A 27,012-nucleotide genomic window follows, 5' to 3' on the forward strand; every position below is an offset into this window, starting at 1 on the left:
ATATAGACAAGTGCAGGACAGCAGGCAGACCACTATTCGTTAGAGCCGCTGTTAAAGGAGAAGTTCGGTGTGATATTGACCTAAAGTGTGTTGCACTCCGAAATCTGGCGCTAGTTAGCCGATGCTACCAACAGGTTTTCAATGTGGGTGCCTCGGGCATCGGGCTAGCCATGCAAATAAATCACTGTTTTACACCATTTACGGTGCTCAAAGTAGCTCCACACGTCATTGGTAGACTTCCAAGGACCCTGACATTTAAAACGAGACATTGAGAACTTCACGATAAGTCGAGCGATGAGTACAAATGAACAGGTAAGGGATGATAAGGGATCATGGAAATGCATGGATTCCAGTTGCTTCCAGTCAGAATTATTTTTGGAATATGTAAAGGGAATTGTTCTCCTTTAAATATGGAGTCATTGATCATATGCGATGTCAAGCCCGTAACATTTTTCGTCACATGCAGCAAACATCTCCTCACTATCCCTTAGTTGCCCATCCTGTGAGCACATTTTTTTAATGGTTTCTGTAGGCAGCCCAGGCTGTCCCCCAAAACAAAAACAAAACACTGTGGAGTTTCTCTGGGAATACTGAAATTAGGAGTGAGCTACGTATCTGGTGTGTTATGTTTTGCCCTTGGTTAAAATGTAATGTACATTGTTTTGGACAAGAAATTGGATTTCTTCTTCAAAGCCCTTCCCAGCCGACCAATGGAGCACCTACACCTCATTTGTGCTTATCCATTTGGTTTTTATCTTGCACTCAGTTTGACTGACTGACTTTGAGCTTACAGTTTATTGTGTTATAAAGTAGCCTACACTAATACTATGGAAAACAAAACTAAATGGCTGTTCAAGTGTGATAACAGAGGGTGAAAAAAAAAAACAGAATTGTGAATTATCTGAAGACTGGATGCGTATGCAGATTACTTAGCCTGGAAGCCAGACCATATTTACCCCGCCCACAAAATTTGAGTTCGGAAAATTCTTTGATAAGTCTTTGAGACGCCATTATAGAGCTCAACAGTCACCGCGATTGGCTCAGGTTCCAGATAACTATCACTTTTTTTCCATTCGACATAATGCATATTTTAATTTCTGAGAGAAGGAACTAGTTATAATGATTTTCTGAGCTGTAGGCTAAGCCAAAATCATTGAGGTTAAAGAAAAAAATGGCTTAAAATATTTCACTTTATATGTAATGAATCTAGAATATATGAAAGATTCACTTTTCAGAACTAAATCACATAAAAAAAATGAACTTTTCCACAATATTAAATTTTTTTTAGATGCACCTGTAAAATTAATGGATAATATGAACTGATGATGATGGACTGATAAGCAAAGATGCCTAGTCATTAGGCTCATTCGAGATCAACTGCAGCTGACTGCGCCTCACTTCATATGTCCACGAGAGTAGTTATTATCATGAACAAACTGTCAAAAATAAGCCCCGCCCCTGAAACATCATAAATCATGTGATAACCACGCCTCCTTTTATGCAAATTAACCACGTGTTGTTTGTTATTGTTATTGTTTTGTGAGTCATGTGACTGGTGTCAAACCCCAGGGCAGCCATATTGGATGTAAAGTCATGTGACAGTCATGTGTCTGGTGTCAAACAATGCCACGCCCCCCTTGGCATCCATATTGGATGTGGTGTCATGTGACAGTCATGTGACTGATGTCAAACCCCTGGGCAGCCATATTGGCCACCAAACCCACATGTGTGTTTTGTGGATAATGGGGGATCAGATAAACTTTGTAAGAGTTGTATATGTTTAGTGGTAAATGGGGCTAAATACAAAGTGTGCTGCTAGGATGGCCGAGTGGTTAAGGCGTTGGACTTAAGATCCAATGGATGTTTGTGTCCTTGTGGGTTCGACCCCCACTCCTAGCAACTATATTAATGGCTGAGAGTAGTATGAAGTTTACTTTTATTTTTTGATAAGTCCTAGAGATGTTGAGAGATTTGGATTAAAAAAAAAAAAATTAAAAAGTTTAAATTGGTTACCATTTCGCTAGACGCTTTGGCTAAAAAGGTGTCAGCCAAATCCCATGTACTGTAATTTTTATAACTAGAATCATGGGGTCGTGTGTGTGTGTGTGTGACCAAATGGGTCTATGCCTGGAGGAGGTGTTGGGTCTATGCCTGGAGGAGGTGTTGGGCCCGGACATGTCTCTGAGTTTATTGTTTGAAGTCCCTTTCATGTGGCTTATCAAACAGTTGGCTAGCCTCAGGCGTGCTGTTTAACTGATTACAATCACAATGGTTAATTATGTATGTATTGGGGTCTATGATCCCCCCACACTTTGTAGAGGAGGTGTTGGGTCCGGACATGTCTCTGAGTTTATTGTTTGAAGACCCTTTCATGTACACATCATATAGCTGGCTAGACGCAGTCGTACTGTTTAACTGATTACATACACAAATGTCTCTGTGAGAACTGTATATGGCTAGTGACGACTGTATGCATGCACATAGGGTCATTATAATAATGTGTTTTGGGTGTGCTAGGTAGCCACGTGTCTGCCCTGATGTTGCTAACTACTCTGCATATGGGGATGTAAGTAGTTAGTGTATGGGGCTTAGGATCAAACAATTAAACGGGTGATGGTTGGAGCCGGAGACTTGCTGTCTGATGTTGCTAACTACTATGCATATCGGGATGTAAGTAGTTAGTGTATTGGACAAAGGATCAAACAATTAAAAACGTATTGGCAGGGGGGTGGCGACTGTCTGGATCTGCATTTGTAATAAGGCCTATGGCATACAGTAGGCGGGGTGATGAGGGTCGTGGTCAATGTTCTGTTGACCAATTGAAGGCCGGGGACCAAACCTACAAACTAATGTAATGACATATTACCAGCCTACATTTTGAATGGTCAGCCCCTAAGGTTTAAAAGCCCTGTCAGAACAGTCTGCCAGGAATTCATCAGTTATCATCATTGACTTGACTGTTGTCAGAAGATAGCTGTGCAGCATGGACCTCAGTACATGTGAGTATGTATAAGCATTAAGATCTATTTACCCATACTGTCAATGGTTGTCTATAACATACATGAAATACTTTAATTGACATTAACACTTTTTTGTTTTTGTTTTTAACAGTTTGTCAATCCTTGGTGGTTCATTGAATACATTTGGTGGTCCTATAGCATCTGATGATAGACCCAGAAATCTAAGCCTACTTTGTAAGTACCCCCAAGCTAAATATTATCTAGTGTAGAGATTTGTATTTGTTTATGCTTGTTTCCTTTTCTTTTTATTAGTAGGCTATTTGTTAACTTTGTATTCTGATTGTTTCTACATTTCAGTGCATGGTGATATACTTAACGGGGCAGAGAGTGATCGTGCTTCTGAAGGTATGGTTTCCCCGGAGTTTTCTGCTTGATATGTGTCTGAATCTAAAAGTGGTTCTTTTTATATTTACACATTCAATATCCATTCTATTTCGTAGCCTCAGCAACGGTTCTATCTGATGATAATCAGGTCATCAGAGACTCCGACACAACAGAGTCCATGCTGTTTGGCGAACACGAATTGGATATACCGATTGGGGTAGCTGAAGTGGAGGTCACGACGAGTACCCCCACGGAGTCTACAGACGCTACAGCGGGGGTATCATCCGACGTCCGTATCTATCACAAAGCAGCTGAGAAGCGTCATCATTGCGTTGTTGAAGAAGATCTAACCGAAACTGTGGGGTCTGCTAAGCGGCTAAATGTGGGCGTTCAAGAAACGATTGGTAAGTTGAAATTCACCAATATCTGTTTATGATCAAATAAAACATGTGCTAAGCGCGACATAGTAATGTGTTTTGCAATCATCTACAGACCTGACTACAACGGATGACGCGATAGGCCTTGGAGACGCATCTATCAACAACGGGGTTACTTATTCAAAGGACTATCAACCTATTGTCAAGACTCAATCAGAGGATATTAACCGCACGGATTTATGGACTGATACACAACTTGAAGCATGGGATATTAATGGAACAGATTTGTATGACATATCTGACAGGGATATACTAAACGCTGTGGTAGCCAACGAATCCTGTGAAGTTCATAAAAGGTCAGTTTTAACGGTTGTTGATGACTTGGGGGTGGCTGGGCCCTCAGTAAGTAATGCAGTGCGTGATGTAAACTCAGGTCACTATAAGTACACAGATGCAGAATCAGCCTTGGATACTGTTGTGTTGATGCTAAATGAAGCTAAGCCAAAATGTGGTGAGCATTTAAATACACGCATGACTCGTAGTGCTACCGGGATAGTAGATCCATGTGGCAATGCGTTAGATCTGGTTGTTGGTGCTATGAAAATTCTGCATGAGGTCTGCAGAGATAATCACGTCGCTACGAAAAATCATGCGAAGAATTTCGCGGTTGTTATGGATGGTATACAGAGCAGGGATGACCCTTTTATGTTGATCTAGACTTGTTAAAACCCTATTATGATAGATTGTCTAAGGCCTTATTTGTTTTGATTTGTAGTCTATAGTTTTCTTTTTTTCTATTTCTGTTTTTATTTTTTAATTATTTTTCTACTAGTTATGATTGTGCACGCGTGGTAGGCTATATATGCGTAATTTAGTTTTAAAAAGTCTTGAATAATTTGCTGAGTAATCACAGAGTAGCAATGCCCCCACCACATAAACGCACTAGAAATTATGAATCAAACAGCGGGGGTGACGACAATGAGCCGCCTGATAAACGTACAAGAGTTGGCTACCCCGACTGTGTTAACACTCTGCAAACTATGAAGGTATATTGGGTGCAAAAGTGGCGAGCACATTTAACTGCAGATTTTGCATGTGCACACTAAAGTCGTGAATGTGTAACAGTAAAGTTGTAGTTGTACATATTTTTTTATATCTTGTTAACACAAAATAGGGGCTACGGGTTCACAAATCCTTTTTACAGGTACACAAATCCTATCCTGTGAGTCACAAATTTCAAGAGTCATGCACTCGACACTTTTGCTCCAAACGTTGCAGCGCAGTTGGTGCGAAACACATTTGCACATCCGTGTTTCATAATCTGAGAACATGCACAACATTCGTGCATTTGTAAACCCAAATGTGAACTAATGCATCCGAAGTTGTGCATCTGTGAAATAATTTCTCATTAATAAAATTCTACAGATCGCTTTGATTTTCTTGCACGACTACAAGTCAATTGATACAAGTGCTCGAATCTGCTTCTACGAGTGACGAGTGACTTTTGCTCCTGGCTAGGTGATATAATAGGAGCAAAAAGATTTGTATGTGTGCACGTCGAGCGAATCGATCGAGAAAACAAGGCTGCCGGATCTGGATCCAGGATCGCGCTCAGACTACCATTGCTCATGTGTTATGTCATGTGTGGAGCAAAAGTGTCGAGTGCATGACTCTTGAAATTTGTGACTCACAGGATAGGATTTGTGTACCTGTAAAAAGGATTTGTGAACCCGTAGCCCCTATTTTGTGTTAACAAGATATAAAAAAATATGTACAACTACAACTTTACTGTTACACATTCACGACTTTAGTGTGCACATGCAAAATCTGCAGTTAAATGTGCTCGCCACTTTTGCACCCAATATACCTTCATAGCAAACAATGGTTGCTCAGCTTGAAAGCCAAGTTGCTAGATTCGTACAAAACATTGACCGGGACAATCCTATTATCAAGCGCATTAAACAGAATTTGGAAACATATCGCAGGAGATGCATAGATTCAAACACCCCACAGCCATCCATTAGTCAGAGACCAATTCATGACTCTATTAACATTGACCATCCTTACTTTCAGACAAATAATGTTACACATGGGCCACTCCCATCAGATACACCAGTTGATGAGACCTCGCTGAACCCGATCACTAGTCAGAGACCAATTCATGACTCTATTAACATTGACAATCCTAACATGCATGCAGCTAACGATACATATGTACCACCCTGTTCAGTTAGCGCACGAGGTGAGTCCTCAGTAAGCATGGATGTGTTAGCTGGAGGTTCTGGGGTGCAAACAGGCACTGGTGGTCATATGCATGACAGGGCTCCTACAGTAAGCATAGATGTGGTGGAACCTGGTGGGTCTGGGGTGCAAACAGGTACTGGTGGTGATGTGCATGACAGGGATCCTACAGTAAGCATGGATGTGTTACCTGGTGGGTCTGGGGTGCAAACAGGTATTTGGGCTCCTACAGCTATTTTACAAGACGAACCCTCGGCGAGTGTGGATGTGATTCCTGGCAGTTCTGGTGTACAGCCCTGTGGCGGCGACAATGTTGGACATGACACGGCCCATGATTACAATTTAGACCATGATGCCATAGAACGCTTAGCGAATGAAGGAGGTGTCGTTGGTGATTACAGAGTTATAGCCAGGCCACGTTTCAACAGTATGGAACTAAGTAGGCCGTTACAACGGGATTGTGTGATACTGACATGGCTTCATATATAGAACACTGTTACGCTACCTTGAATGATATTGTGGATTTCTCAAGGAGATTAGGTGGGGAAAATGCAGTTATCAACATTGTGTTAAGGGGTGAAAGTCTTACTACCGATGTACAGGCTAAATTGACAAATGAAGATGGTTATGCTTTGGACCGGTTGATTGAAGCTATTGAGAGGGTGTTACAGAGTAACACGATGCTCTTGGCCGATCAGAGTCTGGATCTCTTTGTCTCTATAGTGCGTAGTGGAAACGGTGGTGGTTATAGGAAGCTGAAGGATTTGGCTCATGATGAGGTCATCAGGAAGAAAAAAATATGTTTGTTCACACCTGTTAATGACTCAAACAATGCCTGTTTAGCTATTTGTCTGGCTCATTTTTTGAACCCTGATGCCACAGCCGATAGATTATTGGAGCTGGGGGCTGACATGCATGAGCATGCGGGGTTCACGCCTCAGCAGTAGGGATCGACCGATATATCGGCCGGCCGATATATCGGGCCGATATTTGCGTTTTTTACATGTATCGGCATCGGCCGATAAGCGCCTGCGTTCGCCGATAGTTTTTTCCCCGCATTATTTACATACAGGCGTCCACAGGCAGCTCTGTGTTGCTGGAGACTCTGCAATTCACGTGCAGACTGCCCCTCCCCCACGAACAGAGCTGAAAGCCTGCTCTTCAAGACAACAGTAAACTTTAAACTTTCAAAGCATCTTTTAACTGTTTGACTTAGCTTAAATATTGCCATACACTTTGAAGGTGGAAGCAAGTTTGTGGGTCCAAGTGGAAAATGCGAATGATATAGGTAGCCTACTTTATTTAATGCTAATGCCTCGTTTATAAAACTGCTTGCCATTGTATTTAGGTAGCTGCAAATAGCTAAGTTGTAGGCTAGGCTATCCATATGCATGCGGTAGCTAGCTGTTACAAACACTGATCATATGATTAATGCCAACGTTGTTCCGTGGTATTTGTGGGAGTTTTATTCAGCGACCACCTGGCTGAGTGTTGGACGCGTGTGGTGTGTGTGTGTCTCCCTCCCTGAATGCCCCTCTTCTATAAGACTGCTTGCCATTGTATTTAGGGAGCTGCACTAAGTTGTAGGCTATCCGTTTGCATGGGGTAGCGGTAGCTGTTACGAACACTGGTCAATCATATGATTAAGTAATGCCGACGTTGTTCCGTGGTATTTGTGGGAGTTTTATTCAGCGACCACCTGGCTGAGTTTTGGACGCGTGTGGTGTGTGCGTCTCCCTCCCCCTCTCCCTTCGAGCGGGTGGAGTTGCAATCGCAGTGATATCAGAGCTTTAATAATGAGAGACGTGTTATATGTAGTTGAATATTAATTCGTGTTAACGTTTATCATGTACCAGACATACCGTGTATGTCTGGTACATGAGTCATGCGTGTATTTTAGAGCCGTTTGCTAACGTTATCATTATCAATCCAGTTCAATGGTGGTTCGTCAGCTACCAAACAGAAGTTTGTGTGTGCGTCTGTCTGTCTCACTCAGTGGGACACACGCATCACAGCGATATGAGAGTGCTGCGCTACCTGAAGGAGAGATTTTAAAACTGAGAGATATGTTTATATAGGCTACCTTTTGACGTTGATGCCGTTTAGAACAGAAACATTTGACACCACGTTATTTTCCTCTGCTGATTTATGTTCTGTGGTTGACATCTGGCAGCTTTTTTTAGAAAAATATAGACATACAAAAATTTAAACCATGCAATCTTAAATTACAAATCAAGCACTTTATTTCAATAGCTAATTTTCAGGCTTATTGTTTTCTTAAATTATTTAAATGTGTTGACAAAGGACATTTTGTGATGACCTGAATTATGTCTTATAGTATGTCAGCAAGCAATGCGTCATCAAGGCTGTGTTGTAAGATGTTGATGAAAGCATTTTGCACAGTTAACCATATTCAGTGCACCCATCCATAAGTTCAATGTTCCTTTTTTAAATTGAGACTTATAACATTTGTTATCATTTGTGTAATTATGTGTCATTTGTATGATGTAAATTGAGGGAGCAAAATAAAAGCAGTATCGGCTCAAGAAAATCGGCAGCCTGTATCGGTCATCGGCTTAGGCTGATGGAAAAAAATCGGTATCGGTACTAAAAAATCCATATCGGTCGATCCCTACTCAGCAGCAAATAGGCTTTGCTGATGTGGCCATGTTTGAGGACATGTACGATGTTAAAATTGTGGTCTTTTACCGAACCCCCCTACATGAGTTGCTGACGTATCAGACTAGGGTGACACCCAACCCTAAGAAAACTGTTTATCTGTACCTCCATGACAATCATTACCACCGGATTTTGCGCCCCAATACATTCCTGGGGGAAGGTCACTTTTGTGGCTTTTGCTACCGTGGCTACAGTAGTAAACGTGATCACGCATGTAAATACAGCTGTGATGTATGCAACGATGTGGATTGCCACAAAAATAATGGCCCATCAGTATACTGCCGTGATTCTATGCGGTACTGCAAATCAGCTTATTGCCATTCCAGACACAAACAACCTGCGCCCACTGGGGTTATAGGCAAAATGGTGGCCCCATGTGATGTCACTAAGTACTGCAAAAAGTGTAACAGACGATATCATGTTAGCATGAATAAGAAAAAAACCCACAGATGCTCAGCCATGCGTTGTCCTCACTGTAAAGCCGATTTGGTACCTGGTGATAACCATAGCTGTTTCATTCAAGCCGGAAGAGACAGAGCCCAAGTATATCTTTTTCGATTTAGAAACACGATTTGAAAATGGTAAACACCAGGCGAATTTTGCTGCCGCCATGACTTTCAAAGGGGAGTCTTTTGAGGCTGAGGGTAGTAGTTGTGTGTTTATGATGTTGAGCCACTTCAGACGGTCTACATATAAGGGCTACACATGGATGGCCCACAACGCATCAGGGTTTGATAATATCATTTTACTGGAGCATTTCACCAAGCTGGGGGTTACACCCAAAATAATCATGACAGGATGCCGATTGATTTTCATGTATGATGAGATCTTTAAACAGCGGTTCATTGACAGCTATTCGTTTATCCCCATGCGTTTGGCTAAGACAACTGCAGCCTTAAATCTGAAAACCGGTAATAAAGGGTACTTCCCACACAAATGTAACACATCTGTGAACAACTACTACAGGGGCCCCTATCCAGACCGTGCGTACTATGGGTACGACACCATGTCCGATAAAGACAGAGTTGACTTTGACACATGGTATAACGAAGCATCCATAGGTGTATTTGATTTTCAGAAGGAGTTACGATCTTATGGGGTTCACGATGTTGTGCTACTGAGGGACGCGTGCATGAAATACCGCGAGGCGTTCATTGGATGTACTGGTGTAGACCCCTTCACTCAGACTACATTAGCATCATGCTGCATGGCTGTCTACAAGGCGCGCTTCCTGCGACCAGACACATTAGCACTCACACACAACAATGTTAACCAGCATAAGGCGTACTCCAACTCCTCCATCCAATGGCTGGAATATGTGAATGATAGTAGAGATATGGTTGTACAACATGCTTTGAAAGGCGGCGAGGTGCAAGTAGGCCAGTACTACCTCGACGGCTATTATGAAAAAAATGGTGTCAAACATGCACTCGAATTTAATAGATGTTTTCATCACGGCCATGATTGCTGCTACAATCCAGACCATATACACCCCCTGTTAAATATCCCTTACGGAGATGTGAGGAGACATTTTGATGATAAGGTGTCATACCTTACCAAGACCAAAGGGTTTAGGGTCGAAGTGATGTGGGAATGTCAGTGGAACCAGGCTAAGCAGAGTGACCCTGATGTTAAGAGATTCATGGCCACATACGTACACCCTGAGCGCTTAAATCCTCGTGATTCTCTTAACGGTGGAAGAACAGATGCTTACAATCTTTACCGCAAAGCTGGTGAGGGTGAGAAAATTCACTACGTTGATTTCACATCCCTATACTCGGCATGCCAGAGCAAGTGTGAGTACCCCATCCACAACCCCCAGATCATAGTGGGAGATTTTCAGCCGCTTGAAAATTATTACGGGTTGATCAAAGCTACAGTCTCTCCACCTAGGGGCTTACTACACCTTGTGCTGCCATACCGTTGCAACGGTAAATTGATGTTCCCCCTCTGCAGGACTTGTGCTGTAGAAGAGAATCAGACCAGCCCCTGTGAGCACAGTGATGATGAGCGCTCCATTTCGGGATGTTGGGTTAGTCTTGAGCTGATGAAGGCTATTGAAAAGGGCTACATTGTCACCAAGGTTGATGAGGTCTGGCATTTTTCTCAGAGATCTGACACATTGTTTTCAGACTATGTGAAAACATTTCTCCAATACAAGCAGGAAGCTAGCAGATACCCTGCCCATGCAGTGACTGGTTTGGCTAAAGAGGCCTACATCAAGGACTATTATGAGAAGGAGGGGATTAGGCTGGATCCTGATTAGATCTGTTTGAACCCAGCCGTAAGGCAAATAAACAAGTTGTTGCTCAACAGCCTCTGGGGTTGCTTCTCTATGAGAGAGAATTTGCCCACCACCGAAATGGTGAAAGACCCTGAGCATTTTGCCAGATACATTTTTGGTTGTGAATATGATGTCACACACTTTTCATTTGTGTTTGATGATGTGGCCTTAGTCCAATGGCGTCATGCTGAGGGTAGTTGTGTACAGACCTCAAACATAAATGTGTTTGTGGGTGCATTCACCACCGCTCATGCTCGCCTTAAATTGTACGAGCTTATGGACAAATTGGGTGAGCGTCTTTTGTACAGTGATACTGAGTGTGGTTTATGTCTCAAAGGACGGCGATTGGGAACCGCCGTTGGGTCCCTATTTAGGGGATCTCACAAATGAGCTGGATGATGTTGACTACATCACAGATTTCTGTTCAGCCGGACCAAAGACTTATGGTTTTCGCACAGCCCAGGGTAAAACGTGTATGAAGGCGAAGGGTATTACTCTCAATGCTGAGAATTCAAAACTGATCAGATTGGACACCCTCATTGACCTTGTTGATCATTATGTGACTGACAGAGATAGCACACGATACATACGGGCTCGAACTGATAATATTGTGCGTAACAAGAAACATCTCATTCTAAAAAACAAAACTGGTGAGAAGAGGTTCAGGGTTGTTTACAACAAGAGGGTGCTACTACCCGACTACACAACTAGGCCATACGGCTACTAAGGAGTATATGTCTATCATGGATAAATATAACACTGGCTTAAAAGAGTCCCCTGAATACGATTTCAGACTACAGCATCCGTTTTCTTGTGTGATAAGCGGTCCTTCTAATTCTGGCAAGACATTTTTTGTAGAGATGCACCGATATGGAATTTTAGGGCCGATAACGATAACCGATATTTATTGGTTTGTTGTGGCCGATACCGATACGATAACCGATAATATTACTCTTGAAAAAAAATTGTGAAAAGTGATTTGGGGAAGCATTTAATAAGCATAATTTTATTGCAGTAATTTTACCTACCACCAAATGATGGACAGAACTCATAATAGTCCTCAATAGTACAGCAGTCAACATAACAGTAGCCTAGCCCTACAGTATGTGTGGCTCCTTTAAGTGAACCTGACGTCAGTAAATTGCAAGTGAGTGGCTAGCAGAGGCGGACACAGCTTTATTACTTGAGTAAAAGTACAGATACCCCTGGCTAAATTTTACTCAAGTACAAGTAAAAGTACAACAGTCAGATGTCTACTTAAGTAAAGTACTGAAGTACTTGTTTTTAAAAGTACTTGAGTATCAAGAGTACAAGAGTACATTTTCTAAATATTGCATTACTACTGCCACAGTGCTTAAAAATTCCGCCCAGAAACCTTGTGAATAGTTCTGACACTAACAAGGTTGAAATATAGCTTTTGCCTACAGCATCTCCTAAACAGTAGCCTAATGTTAACAAAATGACAGCATTCATATGACAAAGGAAAACGAATCCGGTCACTCAAGACTGTGGCTTGGTGGCCGTCCACAACGTTATAAACTTAACCTAAATAGTCGGCTGCTGTAAGCTACAATCGGATTTTATTGTATACCCCTGTTGTCTCAATGATAATAACATCTCATTTCCGACTATATTTCAAAGTGTGCCGTTCATTTGCATTATTAACATAACATCGTATTTTGTCATTTTTGGCGAAGACATGCATTCCATTAGGGATATTGAACATATTTAACATTCTCTAACCATCGTGATTTCGAATTGGTGCAGTTGTCAGCACAAAAACTCATTTTATTCTTTTGCTCTTTTGCATTGCTCTATGCTGTTCTATGGTGCTTTCTGCCTCTTGGTTGCGCACAGCATGTTTTCGTGACGTTTCATAGAAATCCATGTATAATGAGCGCATAAAACGACTTGTTTTGGGACATTAATCTAGGCTACGTTAAGCTTTAAGGATTGTATGTCCTTAATATATTTATATAGGCCTATTTAGGCTAGGCTACTTGCGCAAACCCTGGATAGACTTTTATTGCCACACAACAATATTGGTGGTATTTGTTACATTAGCTTCAAAAGGCACCGCTTCAGAAAGCTGCACTGCTTGTGAAAGAAGGGGGTGGGGGAGGGGAGCTTGCAGCCAAGTGTCGGAAAAATGCATAGCCTACCACACAGAACCCGCTTCTCGCATTAGTCACTGACAGTAGACACGCTTCCAGAAATGACTTTCACACATTTTGAATGATTTACAGTATGCCTAGACACATTAGCGCTCCACGTGTAGAAACTGTGCAGAATACAATGTGTGAATGATGCTCAATGATTTGCCAATAGCCTATAATAGTCTTCTGCTGGGTTGCATGTACTGTAGGCTACATGTTTTCAGCCTTTATTGGTTAAATTACCATTTTTATTACGAAAATATTTCTTAACTTCAAAAACTCAGTGTCTAAAACTCGGTGTCATTCAGACTCAACCCTCTTGACGTTTGGTGATTAATTGACAGCTGTTTTGGGACACGTTAAACTTTCTTTATAATGAGCGCATAAAACGACTTGTTGTTTTGGGACATTAAGCTACGTTAAGCTTTTTCACGTTAAGGATTGCATGTCCTTAATTTATTTATATATTTAGGCTACTTGCACAAACCCTGGATACTTTTATTGCCACACAAGAATATTGGTGGTATTTGTTACATTAGCTTCAAAAGGCACCGCTTCAGAAAGCTGCACTGCTTGTGAAAGAAGGGGGTGGGGGAGGGGAGCTTGCAGCCAAGTGTCGGAAAAATGCATAACACAGAACCCGCTTCTCGCATTAGTCACTGACAGATTCACCAACAGAGCTACGGCCAAGTGGGCAGATACGGATGCCTGCTCTTCAGGTCCATCGTCACAGAGGAACACTATAAAGCCTGGAGCAAAACCACCAACTGGGATGGAGCGAAGGGCAAGCGAGCATTGCCGCAGAATGTGAAAAACTTTGTGGTCTCAACACTGCAACGAAAGTTCCCTGCTATGGGGAGGAGTGAACTGAAGGACTGCATCAATAAGATCAACGAATTCCTCCGCACAACACGCAGATCTTCCCAGGGATTCAACGTGCTTTAAATTTAGACTGTAGAATGTAGAATGTAGACTGTTCATTATTTCAATAAATACGTTTTCTCTGAAGCACTTTCCCGACTTCGTCTTTCTATAGGCTAAGCATATCATGGAGATAGAGTAGAAAACTGGATTTAACTAAACAAATGTAACTAAGTAAACTGATTGTTTACTCTACAGTAGGCTATGTTCCCCCTCTCAGGCTGTACAGTAGGCCTATTGAAAGTAGGCTAATGAGCTCAATAGACACGTTAGCGCTTCCATTAGGAAACTTTCGTTGCAGACTTTCACAATAGATTGTTTAGCCTACTGTAGGCCTACTCTACAGTAGCCTAGGCTATAGGTTATGTTCCCCCTCTCAGGCTGTAAAGTAGGCCTATTGAAAGTAGACTAATGAGCTTAGACACATTAGCGCTTCCAGCCTAATGCCTTTCACACATGAATGATTTACAGTAGACACATTAGCGCTCCACGCAGTGGCGTAACTATAGGTGCAGCAAGTGCAGTCGCACCAGGGCCTGTGACCTCCCGGGGCCCGTCGCTACCCCCGCAATGCAATTGCTGAAAAATTCTATACCGGTCCTTTCTGACTACCTGCGTGCCTTTGACCAGGCCAAGGCTACAGCGCAGACACTCGCAAATAAATGGGGGTTCAGAGTACATTTGAAAATGTTAGAGCACGGAGAGTGAAGCGCCACTTTGACGAACTATCGGAAGATGAACGCTTAACCGATGCAGAGAGATACTTCAAAGTGCAGGTATTTAATGCAACTCTGGACATCATAATCAGTCAGCTCTCCCAAAGATGTGCAAGCATGCGGGAAACTTGTTATGTGTTTGAGTCTTTACGTCCTATGATCCTTCAACTCGCAGGTGATGATGAACTGCTTGAAAAGGCAGTAGCCTACGTTTGTCAGACCATTATAGCATGGACATTGCACCGACATTCCCAACACAACTCCACTCATTTAGGTCTTGCTTTAAAGCAGAGATTTCACAGAAGTCATCTATTTTTCAACTTGCCAAAATGCTGGTGGTAGATTATGACAGTGTAACATCCACATTCGGGGAAGTGTGTACTGCTCTCATGTTGTTTCTGACATTGCCTGTGACTGTGGCAACAGCTGAGCGATCTTTTTCCAAATGTTCAACAATTGCTGGTGTACAGGCTATAATCAATTAGCTAAATCATTTGTCCAGCTGTTTAAACATTTTTTCATGTTACATTCAAACGCAAAAGGTGCTTTGATATCTTTTTTGTTTAAACGTCAGCAAGCAGGCATGCTGCGGTTGCAATGAATGAGGATAATTGGTTTTATCTGCGGTGTTATTTTTTGCATTTTGAATATGACTCCAGTCTCAACAGCACGTCTACTTTTTTGCACGGTGCTTTCTTAAAGGAGCTGCACCATCTTACAACAATTGCATCTACATTTTCATATTAGAATGTTTTGTCAAGTGTAAGCTTAAACTACCGTGATCAATTTAAGTTTCCGTGCCCCCGCTGAAAGTCTCTTATGCTCTTATGCGCTTATCGTTACACTATCAAATCTATAAGTAACCGTGACAAATAGGGTATAAGATATATAAACTCACGCTATTGTATTATCATATATGTTTGGTAATGGCTCAGCTTTCTCTGATTGTTCTACTGACTTGGAAACTGCATCATGGAAGCAGTAAGTCAAGTCGCATCAAAAATAGTAGTGGCACCAAAGTGACACCTTGTGGTTGTTTGTGTCAACTGCAGTTTGTGCCATTTCTGCCGAGAAAATGGGGATCGTGATTCCTGAAGGAACCCGTCCAAACTTAACAGGGACCCACTGTACATGTATTTAAAATACATATTTCAAATACAAAATACTATTTTGTAATTGAAACACTTGAAGTGAAAACTATCATTAACTTGTTCAGCAAATTGAAATAGTCTGGCGAGGTGGGGCCACGGGTTGGCACATTCCCGGGATGGACCTGCTGCATCTTCATCCATTAATAGATAGATAGATACTTTATTGATCCCTAGGGGAAATTCAAAGGGTCTCGGTAGCATACAGACATCACACACAACATGCACTTACTGTACAGCAGAAATGGTAAATATAAGTATAAGTATAAACATATAACCAAACTCTACTGTACAATAGAGACAGTAGGAGATAAGAAAAATAACAAAACTAAATACTAAATATACTATATAAATTAAATAAACAAATCCACAGTGTGTTTGAGGGTGATCAAGCATGAGACGCTTGCAGTGACAGGGCCGGGACTGGCCTGTAGTTCTGTGTGCATGGTGAGGTGCTCAAGAGATAGAGTGTCATAGTGAAGGTGCAAAAAGTAGTCCAACAGTAGTTCTGTAGGTATGTGTGCATGGTAAGGTGCTCAAGAGAGTGAGTGTTGTGGTGAAAGTGCAAAAAGTATTCCAACAGTAGTCCAACAGTGCAAGAATAAGGTCTAGAGACCAGCATAAATAATATGGACAAATAGGAGAGTAAAGTATAATGTAGACAAGGTAATATAAAAAACTATGTCAGTGCAAGAACAGGTTGAAGTAATAGGGTTACAGCCATTCAGTATTCAGTATTGTAGCAGAAGTCATTAGTCATGTGTGCTAATATAGCATGAAACACAGTAAAAAAGTGTTGCAGTAAAACAGTAGTAAAAACATTAGGCTGTGGACATTAGTAAAACAGAAGTAAAACAGTAGTAAAACAGTAGTGGGCAGTCAGTACTCAAACATGGAGAGGGTGGAGAGGCAGAAAGACTGAGCAGAGAAGTCTATCTCTCCTCTTCCCTTTAGTGAAGCATTGTTTCGTCCATGCTTTCGTCTCTTATCTAAATCTGACCATGGAGTTGACTTTGGCGGAAAGCTGAAGGTGATTGCTGATAGGCTGTCCCAATCAGTGGTGCATGCACAATCCAATCACGTTTTAGAGGGCAACAACAAATTCAGGGTTTCCGAGATTTTTTCCTTTTTTCCTTTTTTTTTTTCAAAAGTAGTAACGGGTACTCACGGTTATGGATAGAAATGTAGTGGAGTAAAGAGTACAATATTTGCCTCTCAAATGTACTTGAGTAAAGTCATGAGTACTCCCCAAAAATGATACTCGAGTAAAGTACAGATCCCACAAAATTGTACTCAAGTACTGTACTCAAGTAAATGTACTCCGTTACTGTCCGGCTCTGGTGGCTAGAGAGTATGAATCGTTTTCATTTAGGACTAAACACTCATAAACGGCTCAGCTGGGAATAAGCTACAGTATAGCGACCAAATCAGAGTTTGTGAGGGAAACTTAGGTTTAGTTTCAACTGCGGGTAACTGAATAAAGCTGCAACTCCTCAGACTGTATCTTATGTCCGTCTACTCTGTTGCGCACAACCTGCTGCAGCAGAAATGAAAGGGGTTAGCCCCGAAGGTTTTAATAACTTATTATGATGACCTGTCTGGAACTGAAGCAGGAATGGTTAGCATATTTCTAGGTAATAATACAAAACCCAAGCTAAAGTAATGCAAATATAATACTAAAACACAACTAGGCCTACTTATGTACTCGTCCCACTAACGAGTTTGTTTATTTGTTTCCCCGACCAGCACGGTAAAGTGCAAACACATCAGCACAAGACGACTAGATAGGGCTGAGCTCCGCTCTGGTAAGGTTAAATGGCGGATAATTCACGAGAGGATTTTGAGATGCACAGATTCCCAAATGAACGCATATCCACAGATTTTGTTAGAGTGGTGAAATACATTCACACCGCTGACATTATATTGAGGAAAAAGTATAGCCAACCAAGCTCAAGTAGCTCAGTGTAGCCAGACGGACCTTACGTAGGCCTAAATTAGGACTTTAAAAAATATCGGCGCAAATTATCGGCCATAATTCTGTTATCGGACCGATAATAATATTTTAATTTTTTCACTTATCGGCCAATAATATATCGGCCGCCGATATATCGTGCATCCCTAAGTTTTTGTAAAACAGTTGATAGCCAATATCGACAGCCTTATTAGTGATGCAATTGAAAATATAGTGTATATTTATGATTGTTGGCAGCCACTTTATGACGAATTGTTAAAGCTGAGAGATGTCAAATTTATTCAAGGAATACCTAACGCTCTAGATGATGATGAGTTATTACCCATATCAAAAACTAACCTGCTAATTATTGATGATGTAATGAAAGATGCCAGCAACAATACAGAAAAATACAGTACATCATCGTAATCTTAGTGCCATTTACATGGTTCAGAATCTGTTCTTTCAGGGGAAATCTAGCAGAACAATCAGTTTGAACACTAATTATCTAATTGTTTTCAAAAACCCTAGAGATAACAACCAAATCAGTGTATTAACGAGACAGATGTACCCCGGTAACACAAAATTATTTCTTGAATCTTTTAAAAATGCCACTGAGAAACCCTACGGATATTTGTTGATTGACTATAAACCAAAAACCCCGGATTTGTATCGCCTCAGAACAGATTTGCTTTTGGAACATCAGGCTGTCTACGTGCCAAAGAAAACAAACTGAGACACCGATATGTCTGAGAGAATAGGTAGAAATTTGCCTCTTTTGAGACGTTTACTTAAAGCTAAACCGGCCCAGAGACGTATCATTTTACATTCTGCGTCAGATGAGTTAATCTTAGCTCTCTGCGAGGTGACACTGAATATTCTTCGCGGTACTATATCCTTAACAGCCGTACAATATAAAAAACTACGTAAAAATAAGATTTTGATAAAGTTATTGGCTGACAAGAAAATTGGCCTACGCACAAAGAGACGCACTATTAACCAGAAAGGTGGATTTCTCCTGCCCCTCTTGAGTGTTGCTCTGCCGTTCATAACCAGTCTGTTTACATCAAGACAGAGTTAGAAGTAATGGAGTACGCTGAGAAAATGTATCTGGTACCGCAAAGACAATTGGACCGTTTAAAAAATGATGTTGCAACTACCCCACTGCGCCAGTCTGTTGAAAATGAGTTGGAAGTAGCTATGAAAAATGTTTTGAGTAAAACACATCTGACCCCTCATGAGAAGGCCCAACATTATACGTCATTATTACAGAGATATTTGGCCCTGGTTAAACAGGGGGACCTTGAGACGAACACACTGACACTGAGTTTACCACTGCAGTCATCATCCGATGATGTGTCACAGAGTTTAGCAGTACAGACTACACCCCCCACTTTTGAGAACAATCAGGTAGCCTCTGAGGTTTTAAAAAATGTACCCCCGAGAAGCAAAAGGAATGCGGAGTATATATTAGCAAAAATGTACAACTCTCAAGGCATAGCATCGTGGGACGATTCTGGGTCTTTTGTTTTTAATGGCACAACCATTCCAGGTACGCATGTGTTTGATCTGGTAAAAAGTATCACCGGGTCCCAGGCTGTGAGCCATCGCAGGCGACCTCAAGGATGGCATGAATTTCTGAGGGCTATTGCGATGCTAAACATCCCTCTTTCTACAATACCAAATAGGCTAGTTAAAGATTCAATCACAGCACTGAAAAGAAATAGTACACCTACTCATACACCAGTCAGAGCGGTATCAGAATCCCCTGGTTTTTCAACACCTCAATTAGATGCATCAGCATGGCTTAAATTTTAGAAATCTTGTAATGATTACTATGCATTGCTTATGTCTAATGTTCACTAGGGTTGGGTATCGTTTGGGTTTTATCCGATACCGGTGCTAAATCGATACCTTTAAAACGGTGCCGGTGCCGAAACGGTGCCTGAACCGGTACTTTGTTTTTAAAATGTTTTAAATTAAAATGGTCTAAAGCATGAATTGCTTTTTTTATTGATGAGACAAATTTGAACATGAAATTGAACTGTTATATTCAATTTACTATCAATATCTCATTGCTACTATGAATAATACATTTAAATGTTAAAACAGCTTGCCATGCATGCACACACAATGGCAAGCTTTCAAGTTTACCCAGTGTAGGCGGTTTGCCAACGGCATTTGCAAGCAAGCTAATCTAAGGGACTCTACTTTCTAGTTAATTCAGTGTGTTCCCAAATGCTTCAAGAAATTGTATGTCTTGACTCATAACACGCAGTAGTTTTGAACATGTTAGGCTTCATGTCGGTGTTGAAGTGTTAAGATTCCCAGCGCTAGCCAAGTAGGCATTTTAACAGCAACTATGGCTATGCGCTAACACCAGTCAGCTGAGTTATTAGCGATAACGTACGGAGATGGTTTCGTAGCCTCTTTGACAGCTCAGTGACATCAGGTATGTAACCTACATATTTGTTTTTGCCAGCTAACTTTTAACATGATCTTCATATTCATTGTGATGCTATATGTATACCTCATGCACATGAAAGATTAATATCATGCCATTATGTTGTTTAACACATCGTGAAATAAAGTTTTCACCTTACAACTTTGCTGATAACATTTCAAATAAATGTCAGTTAGCGCATTAGCAAGGATATTGTGTAACGTATAGGCTAGGCTAGCCTACTGTTGATGTTGTTTCATAGCCTTTTGCTTGTGTGTAGTTAGGCCCACTGCTAGAATTTGACAGGAGCTCGCGATATCGCTTTAAAGTAAGCTATTTGGTCTCACGGAAGCTGTCAAACACTGTCCACTCATGTGGTGCACCCCTCTGGTTTATACATCCAGTGTTTATGTTAGCTAACTGTATCTGGATGTGTTGCAATCAGAGCAAGACATTAGAGATGGCGCATGACATGCAGTTATGCCTCGTATTAAAAAAAAAAAACGCTATTTAAGCACCGAAATGAGGCACCGAAATCCACGTTGTGATTCGATGCAGTTACTACCGTTTGTGTCGGCACCGGTGCCATATTAGAACCGTGTTTCGGTGCCCAACCCTAATGTTCACAGATGTTGTAATATTTTGTAAATTGTCATTTTTCTGCTTTGTTTTTCTTATGTTTATAATGTTTTATAATGTTGTATGACTTTTGATACATGTATGACTTATAATGTGTGTATTTCTATCCTTTTGTTTTTCAATAAAAACACACAACTCTGAAATATCATTTGACATGTTTATTTAATATGAAGCCATTTCAACACTTTTTTAGATACTTATCATTGATCTGTGCATGCTGCACGCATGTGAATATATTACACATGCATTTACAACCTTGTAATTTTTTCACAATTAATGAAACCATATTATCATTTCTATTTAAATTTTCGGAATATTTAAGTATCACATCTTCATAGCATAACCCTCTCAACATATGATACAGAAAGAAAACACAATGTTGACCGCATGTGATAGACGCAAAGTCTTGCACCTGCTGGTTTGAATATAGCAGACGTTTACCCATGTTTTTCAGAAATGTGTATATGCTTGGAGGAAATATATCACTGTCTGGACGGTTCCCGAAGCTGTCGAAGAAACACACATCACCTTCTTCAGTTATGTACGTAGCTAGCCAGTGTTCACCAGGTTGGTCTGAATTATGTGTATTAATTATCACAGAGGCTGGTAAATGATACACGGGTGTTTTAGGTAGTTGATCACAAGCCAATACCCCTAGAAAATGTGCATTTTTGGATATATTATCCATAATAGTCGATAATTCAACAGTATTCATGATCTTTCAGTAGTAGTCCATCAAAATCTGTCTTCGATTAGACACCTCGATTATACTGTCAAATACGGCATACACAATCAAATTTATTGTATTTGGCAACAGTTGACTGAACCGAACTTCCAAACGGATATTGCCTAACTTTATTAAAGTTGCTGAAAGAATGTTGATTTTGTATGCTACAGCATCGCTGCGCATTAAACAGAATTCATCCTTCGCTCTAGTTAGTCTTATTTTGATATCAATTCCGTTTAACATCAATTTTTCTTGAAAAAATATGTCACTGTGGATTGGAGCTAACAATTCTACAACATTACTCGTTTCAGAAAATGCAGCTCTCTTTGTGAGACCTTCGTTGGCCCCTCCAGGATCCCCGACATCCATATGGCCTGCTGTATCTTTGTAAAACAGCCCCGCAGAGAAAATGGTCTCCAGGGCCTCACGGTCATAATTCAATAGACAATCTATAATACAGCGGTATGGATAGGTGTTTGAGCTCTGTGATATGAGCCGATCCCCCAGCGTTATGTCGACCTGAGAGAAGATTGAGCCGCCAGGGTAGTTTATCAAACCCACAGGCGCCCCCGCTGGTAGGTCCGCTCCGTTGGGTAAGGTGATTTTTAATCTTGTATACAATGGCGAATTATTCAAATCAATATAGTCTTGACCATTTACCACGACGAAAAACTCCAGGGGGCCTGTGTCTGACAGAGCTGATATGGGAGGTATCTCAACATAGGTGTTTTTCTCTATAGCCGTTTGAGTCATAGGCACTGTAAAAAGATCCAACTCAGATTTGACACACTCCGCCGACATGCCGTGTATCAGAGCCATGGTTAGAATATGGATTTACGCCTCTTTTTAGCAGGTCTACTCCCCCGTTGTTTACTCTGCGCCTTCCTTTTCGACACTGATCTTTTCTTAGCCTTTACATTTTTTTTCTTTGTGTATCTTCCTCTTCTCACACCTGGCGGTCATTTCATGTGTCTACGTTGCATTACTAACACTCCCGACCCCTCTTGACTGTTGTGGGCTTGCATGACGTTGCTCACCACATCACTGACGATATTTTTAGCTGCCGCTTTTAAATGCGGTTTATCGATTCCAATACCTCTACGCAATAGAGGCATAGCCATTCTGTACAGACCTTTTAGGAGCGATCCCAAGCCGAATCCTCCATACATGACAGGGCCCCCAGCGAACCCGTCAATATGTCCACCCGCCTGGTTTTGATAATATGTAACATAACGATGTGGGTCCGCGTAGGGATTAAATTCTTTCATTTTTAAATTCTTGGAAGTTGTTTTACTGGTCTGAAATGGAGTTTTGTAATCACTTTGCCGTACTTGAATGACACGTTGTGGTTCTGATCACTTTTCACCTCTATGGTAATGTCGTCAATGTGTGATTTAGACACACGTGCGTAGTGTGGTTTGTCGTAGCCGATTGTGACTATATTTTTGGTCTCCCCCGTTATTTCTACACATCGCAGGAGTGGTACATAATAGTCACCTACAACTTGGTGGTCTATAATGTCTGTATAGACAAACAATGTATATTCCCTGCCATACAAATCAGCAATGTGGGGGGCGTATCTACCGACGCTTCCGGGGGGTACCGCGAATGGAATGATATCTTCAAAACCTAGAATCCTGGCTAGCTTCCCTCGGAATGTTAGCGAAACATCACTTTCGGATGATGTCACACGGACTTTGTGAAGTAGTTCATCATAGGTAAACTGTATATGAGACCCGATACTATTGATTTCTGCTATGATATCAGCAATGCTATTGTAGAAAGCTTCACGAAGTTCACCAACAATAAGGATGTTAGTAGTTGTATCGGTAATTGTGAATTTTGAATGTTTTTTGTGAAATGGAACCCATGTTTTGGGGTACATGAACTCAATTAACGCGACCTCCCAAGCCCCCCTTAGTGTTAGTGTTTTTGCCAGTTTAGTTCTGTAGCTGGATATTCTATTGTCGGGATAAATATCGCGGCACGCATTGCTTGGTAAAGTCACATAAAACCCTTCGTCCTCCATGATGTCGCCGGTGTGAATAAGGATACGTATGTTGTGTTGTGATTTAAAAGACATTTTTTAAGCATCAACCACATCTTTTGCGGGGACCTACGAGTTAAATTTTGATGGCCAACCTAACCATTTTACCAATACCATACGCGTCCTACCCACTCTTTTGCTTTCCAAAATCTTTTCCACTTTGAAGGCCTTATCCCTGTTTATGAGGATTTTCTGCAACTCCTATTCATAAAAGGTCCCTTCTAACATGTCTCCATCATAGTCTTTCAACCTGTAAACAGGAGGGTTTCGATGTACACACTCTGCTATGGTGAAAAACTCACGTGTGTAGTTTTCCTCATACCCTACATAGACCTACATTCCGGTGACCTATGACCACCATGAATTCACTCATAAGGGTTACATTACATTGCATACCATTGAAGCCCAGCAGCTGAAATAGCTCAGTTGGGAGAGCGTTAGATTGAAGATCTAAAGACCCCTGGTTCGAATCTGGGTTCTGGCTACTCCATTCTCTTTTTTTTTTTTTTTTTTTTGTATTTAGCCCCATTTACCACTAAACATATACAACTCTTAGAAAGTTTATCTGATCCCCCATTATCCACAAAACACACATGTGGGTTTGGCGGCCAATATTGCCGCCCAGGGGTTTGACATCAGTCACATGACTGTCACATGACACCACATCCAATATGGATGCCAAGGGGGGGGGGCGTGGCATTGTTTGACACCAGACACATGACTGTCACATGACTTTACACCCAATATGGCTGCCCAGGGGTTTGACACCAGTCACATGACTGTCACATGACTCACAAAACAATAACAATAACAAACAACACGTGGCGACAACCACATGGCTAATTTGCATAAAAATGAGGCGTGGTTATCACGTGATTTATGACGTTTCAGGGGGCCGGGCTTATTTTTGACAGTTTGTTCATGATAATAACTACTCACGAGATATGCCAGTGTCAGCCAAGCAAAAATAGCTAATGACCGAATTTTTACAACCCTGTCCATCAAAATGACAGAAAATGAAAAACTCTAATGCAACCTCTATTTCTACACCTGACGTGACTCACTGGAGATATTGCAGAATTTTGATTGCACTGAATAGGCTACAGTTTACATTTTAGGGCTGTAACGATACACCAAAGTCTTGATTCAGTTTGCATCAAATTTTTTGACGTTTCACTGTTCGATACATACCTCGATTTTTTGTATGTGTGTGTGTTTGTGTGTGTTTCTTTTACTAGAAAGGTTTTGGCAAGGTGGCAGTGACCGGAAAAACCAACTCCTAAAGTGAGTTGTTCAAATCCTTTCTTTTTAGTAAACTCTGTGTACACAAACAATGTTCTCAATGCTTAAGTTCATGTTTAGAGACCCTGGTGATACTTCGAGCAAAGTTTCATGTTGTATTGAGCCTTCTTAGAATAGCGATTTTGATGCGATCATAGTAGTGCCCTAGCACTCCCATTCAAAAGGCCATTTGACCTGATAAACGACAATACGGTCAATCTTAAAAGTGCCGCTTCCATCCTAATTATGCTTTTAAACGAAAGTTTGACTCGGGTACATTCACAAAAAGACCCTAGGTTGCATTTTGGCTAGAGTTACGCTTTAATAAACTATTGTTGCCATACTTTTAACAGATCAGCATTAGGCTAAAGCACATAAATTCATTATTAAGTGTTTTCTGAACATGTGTGTCATCTGTCTACCCTACCTGCATAAAATAACAATATTGTAAAAATCTTGCAAAGTTGTCTCAGAATGGTTTTATTGGTTATGCATCAAAACTCACGAACGTCATTAAACAGGCAACACAAGGGAGGTCAAGCACGATACACAAACAGGGTAGTCACATACAATACACGGGGTAAACACATGAGGTACAACATAAAGAAAGACTATACCAGCTAACACATACATGACAAGGTAAACGCCATTACTCATACTAAAACCAACATCAACATTACACACACACACACGCACAGCATTATGGGAGTACAGTGATAACAGCTAGGCTCAGATCATTACAATATTTAGATTTTCGATTCAATTTAATTTTTGTAAATTTTCGCACATTCAAACATAGGAAGCAGCATGGGAAGCTTGTCATTTTCATCAATGGAGATTCCTGCCAAACAGAGAAATGCACTGAAGTTTTGACAAGTTCTCGTCGTTCAGTCTTCCACATTCATGAAAGGTTTGGTATGAATCTTGAGTAATGTCTCATGAAACAGTCATGAATGCTTTATGTGCAGTTTATGACAGCTGCTATGAATGTGTATGAACTCACCCGTCAAGTAAAGTGTTACTATGTGTTTGGTGTCAAACACATAGTAAAACCTATTGCCAGGGGGTAAATGTATAATTAAAAACATTAAAAAGATCACAAACAGTAATAGTTTTAAAAGCTTTTTGGTTTCGTATAAAATCTAATTGAACATGTATTGTTTAAACTCGTTTTTGAAAGCAATAAAGCACAGTGTTTTCCCTAGGAATTTATTTTTGTAAATATAAAATTTTGCCATAATAATTAGTAGATCATTTAAAAATAGGCTGTTCGAGTTACGTTCATTATCTACAAGACCAAATAGCACATTTTTCCTGAATAATTCAAGTTTTTGTCAATGTTATTCACTATAAAAAGGCACAGATCACGCCAGAACTCTTTTACAATGGGGCATTCTCAGAACAAGTGTACCATAGTTTCAGAAAATCCTCCACAGAAGCTGCAATTCACATCTATATCTTTTTTGAATCTTTTTTCAATATATGCTTTAGTCGGGTAAACTCTATGAATAATCTTAAAGTACACTTCTTTAACCTTGTTAGATAGCGATTAGGTAGGAGCCAGACTTTCTTCCATGCAATATCATCCACAAAATTAGACCAGAAGGCAATTACATATGGTCATGGACGGATTATGAACTTTCGGGCCCCTGGGCCCAGATGTATTAAGGGCCTCCCACTAATTGTCGCATATGTGAGAGGGGGGTTTGGGGGTCCTCCCCAGAATTTTTTTTATTTGTTTGATGTGATTTCCTGTATTCTGGTGCATTTTGGGGATGGCCAATACTAAATTCAATCAGATTCATAGTCTACATCCTGATTTGATGATATTGAGGCAATGATTCCATGCAAAGGCTTGGGCTTCAGGGCCCCTGGGCCTGGGCCCGGTAGCCCTGTGCAGTAATCCATTCCTGCATATGGTATTGAGATAACCTTTCTCTGAAGAAGAGCTCTTGTACATCTGTTGTTACCAGAGAAACATACTTTACCTACAGACATACATGATGGCGATAACAAGGACATTCATATAGGATCTATTCATACATACAGACGTCTCTG

The 27,012-nt window shown here is 40.9% G+C and overlaps 1 long non-coding RNA gene and 2 other non-coding genes across 4 annotated transcripts; all 3 read left to right on the forward strand.

The window, feature by feature from the left end:
• Positions 1 to 1,814: 1,814 nt before the first annotated feature.
• Positions 1,815 to 1,899, forward strand: trnal-uaa (transfer RNA leucine (anticodon UAA)). The gene has a single exon. It is a non-coding gene; the product is annotated as a tRNA-Leu (tRNA).
• A 529-nt stretch (positions 1,900 to 2,428) lies between these two features.
• Positions 2,429 to 25,256, forward strand: LOC143132460 (uncharacterized). Of its 2 annotated transcripts, XR_012988301.1 has the most exons (5): positions 2,429 to 3,194; positions 3,318 to 3,365; positions 3,461 to 3,748; positions 3,837 to 4,077; positions 24,912 to 25,256. It is a non-coding gene; the product is annotated as an uncharacterized LOC143132460 (long non-coding RNA). The 2 variants fall into 2 exon arrangements; XR_012988300.1 differs by lacking the exon at positions 24,912 to 25,256 and having other exon boundaries at positions 3,837 to 5,125.
• On the forward strand, positions 24,085 to 24,157 carry trnaf-gaa (transfer RNA phenylalanine (anticodon GAA)). The gene has a single exon. It is a non-coding gene; the product is annotated as a tRNA-Phe (tRNA).
• Positions 25,257 to 27,012: the final 1,756 nt, after the last annotated feature.

This window comes from Alosa pseudoharengus, unplaced genomic scaffold, assembly GCF_046254945.1.
Source record: "Alosa pseudoharengus isolate Yale_2024_CS ecotype anadromous, Long Island Sound unplaced genomic scaffold, YU_APseudo_1.1 YU_APseudo_1.1_scf_19, whole genome shotgun sequence".
Taxonomy (NCBI): Eukaryota; Metazoa; Chordata; class Actinopteri; order Clupeiformes; family Clupeidae; genus Alosa; species Alosa pseudoharengus.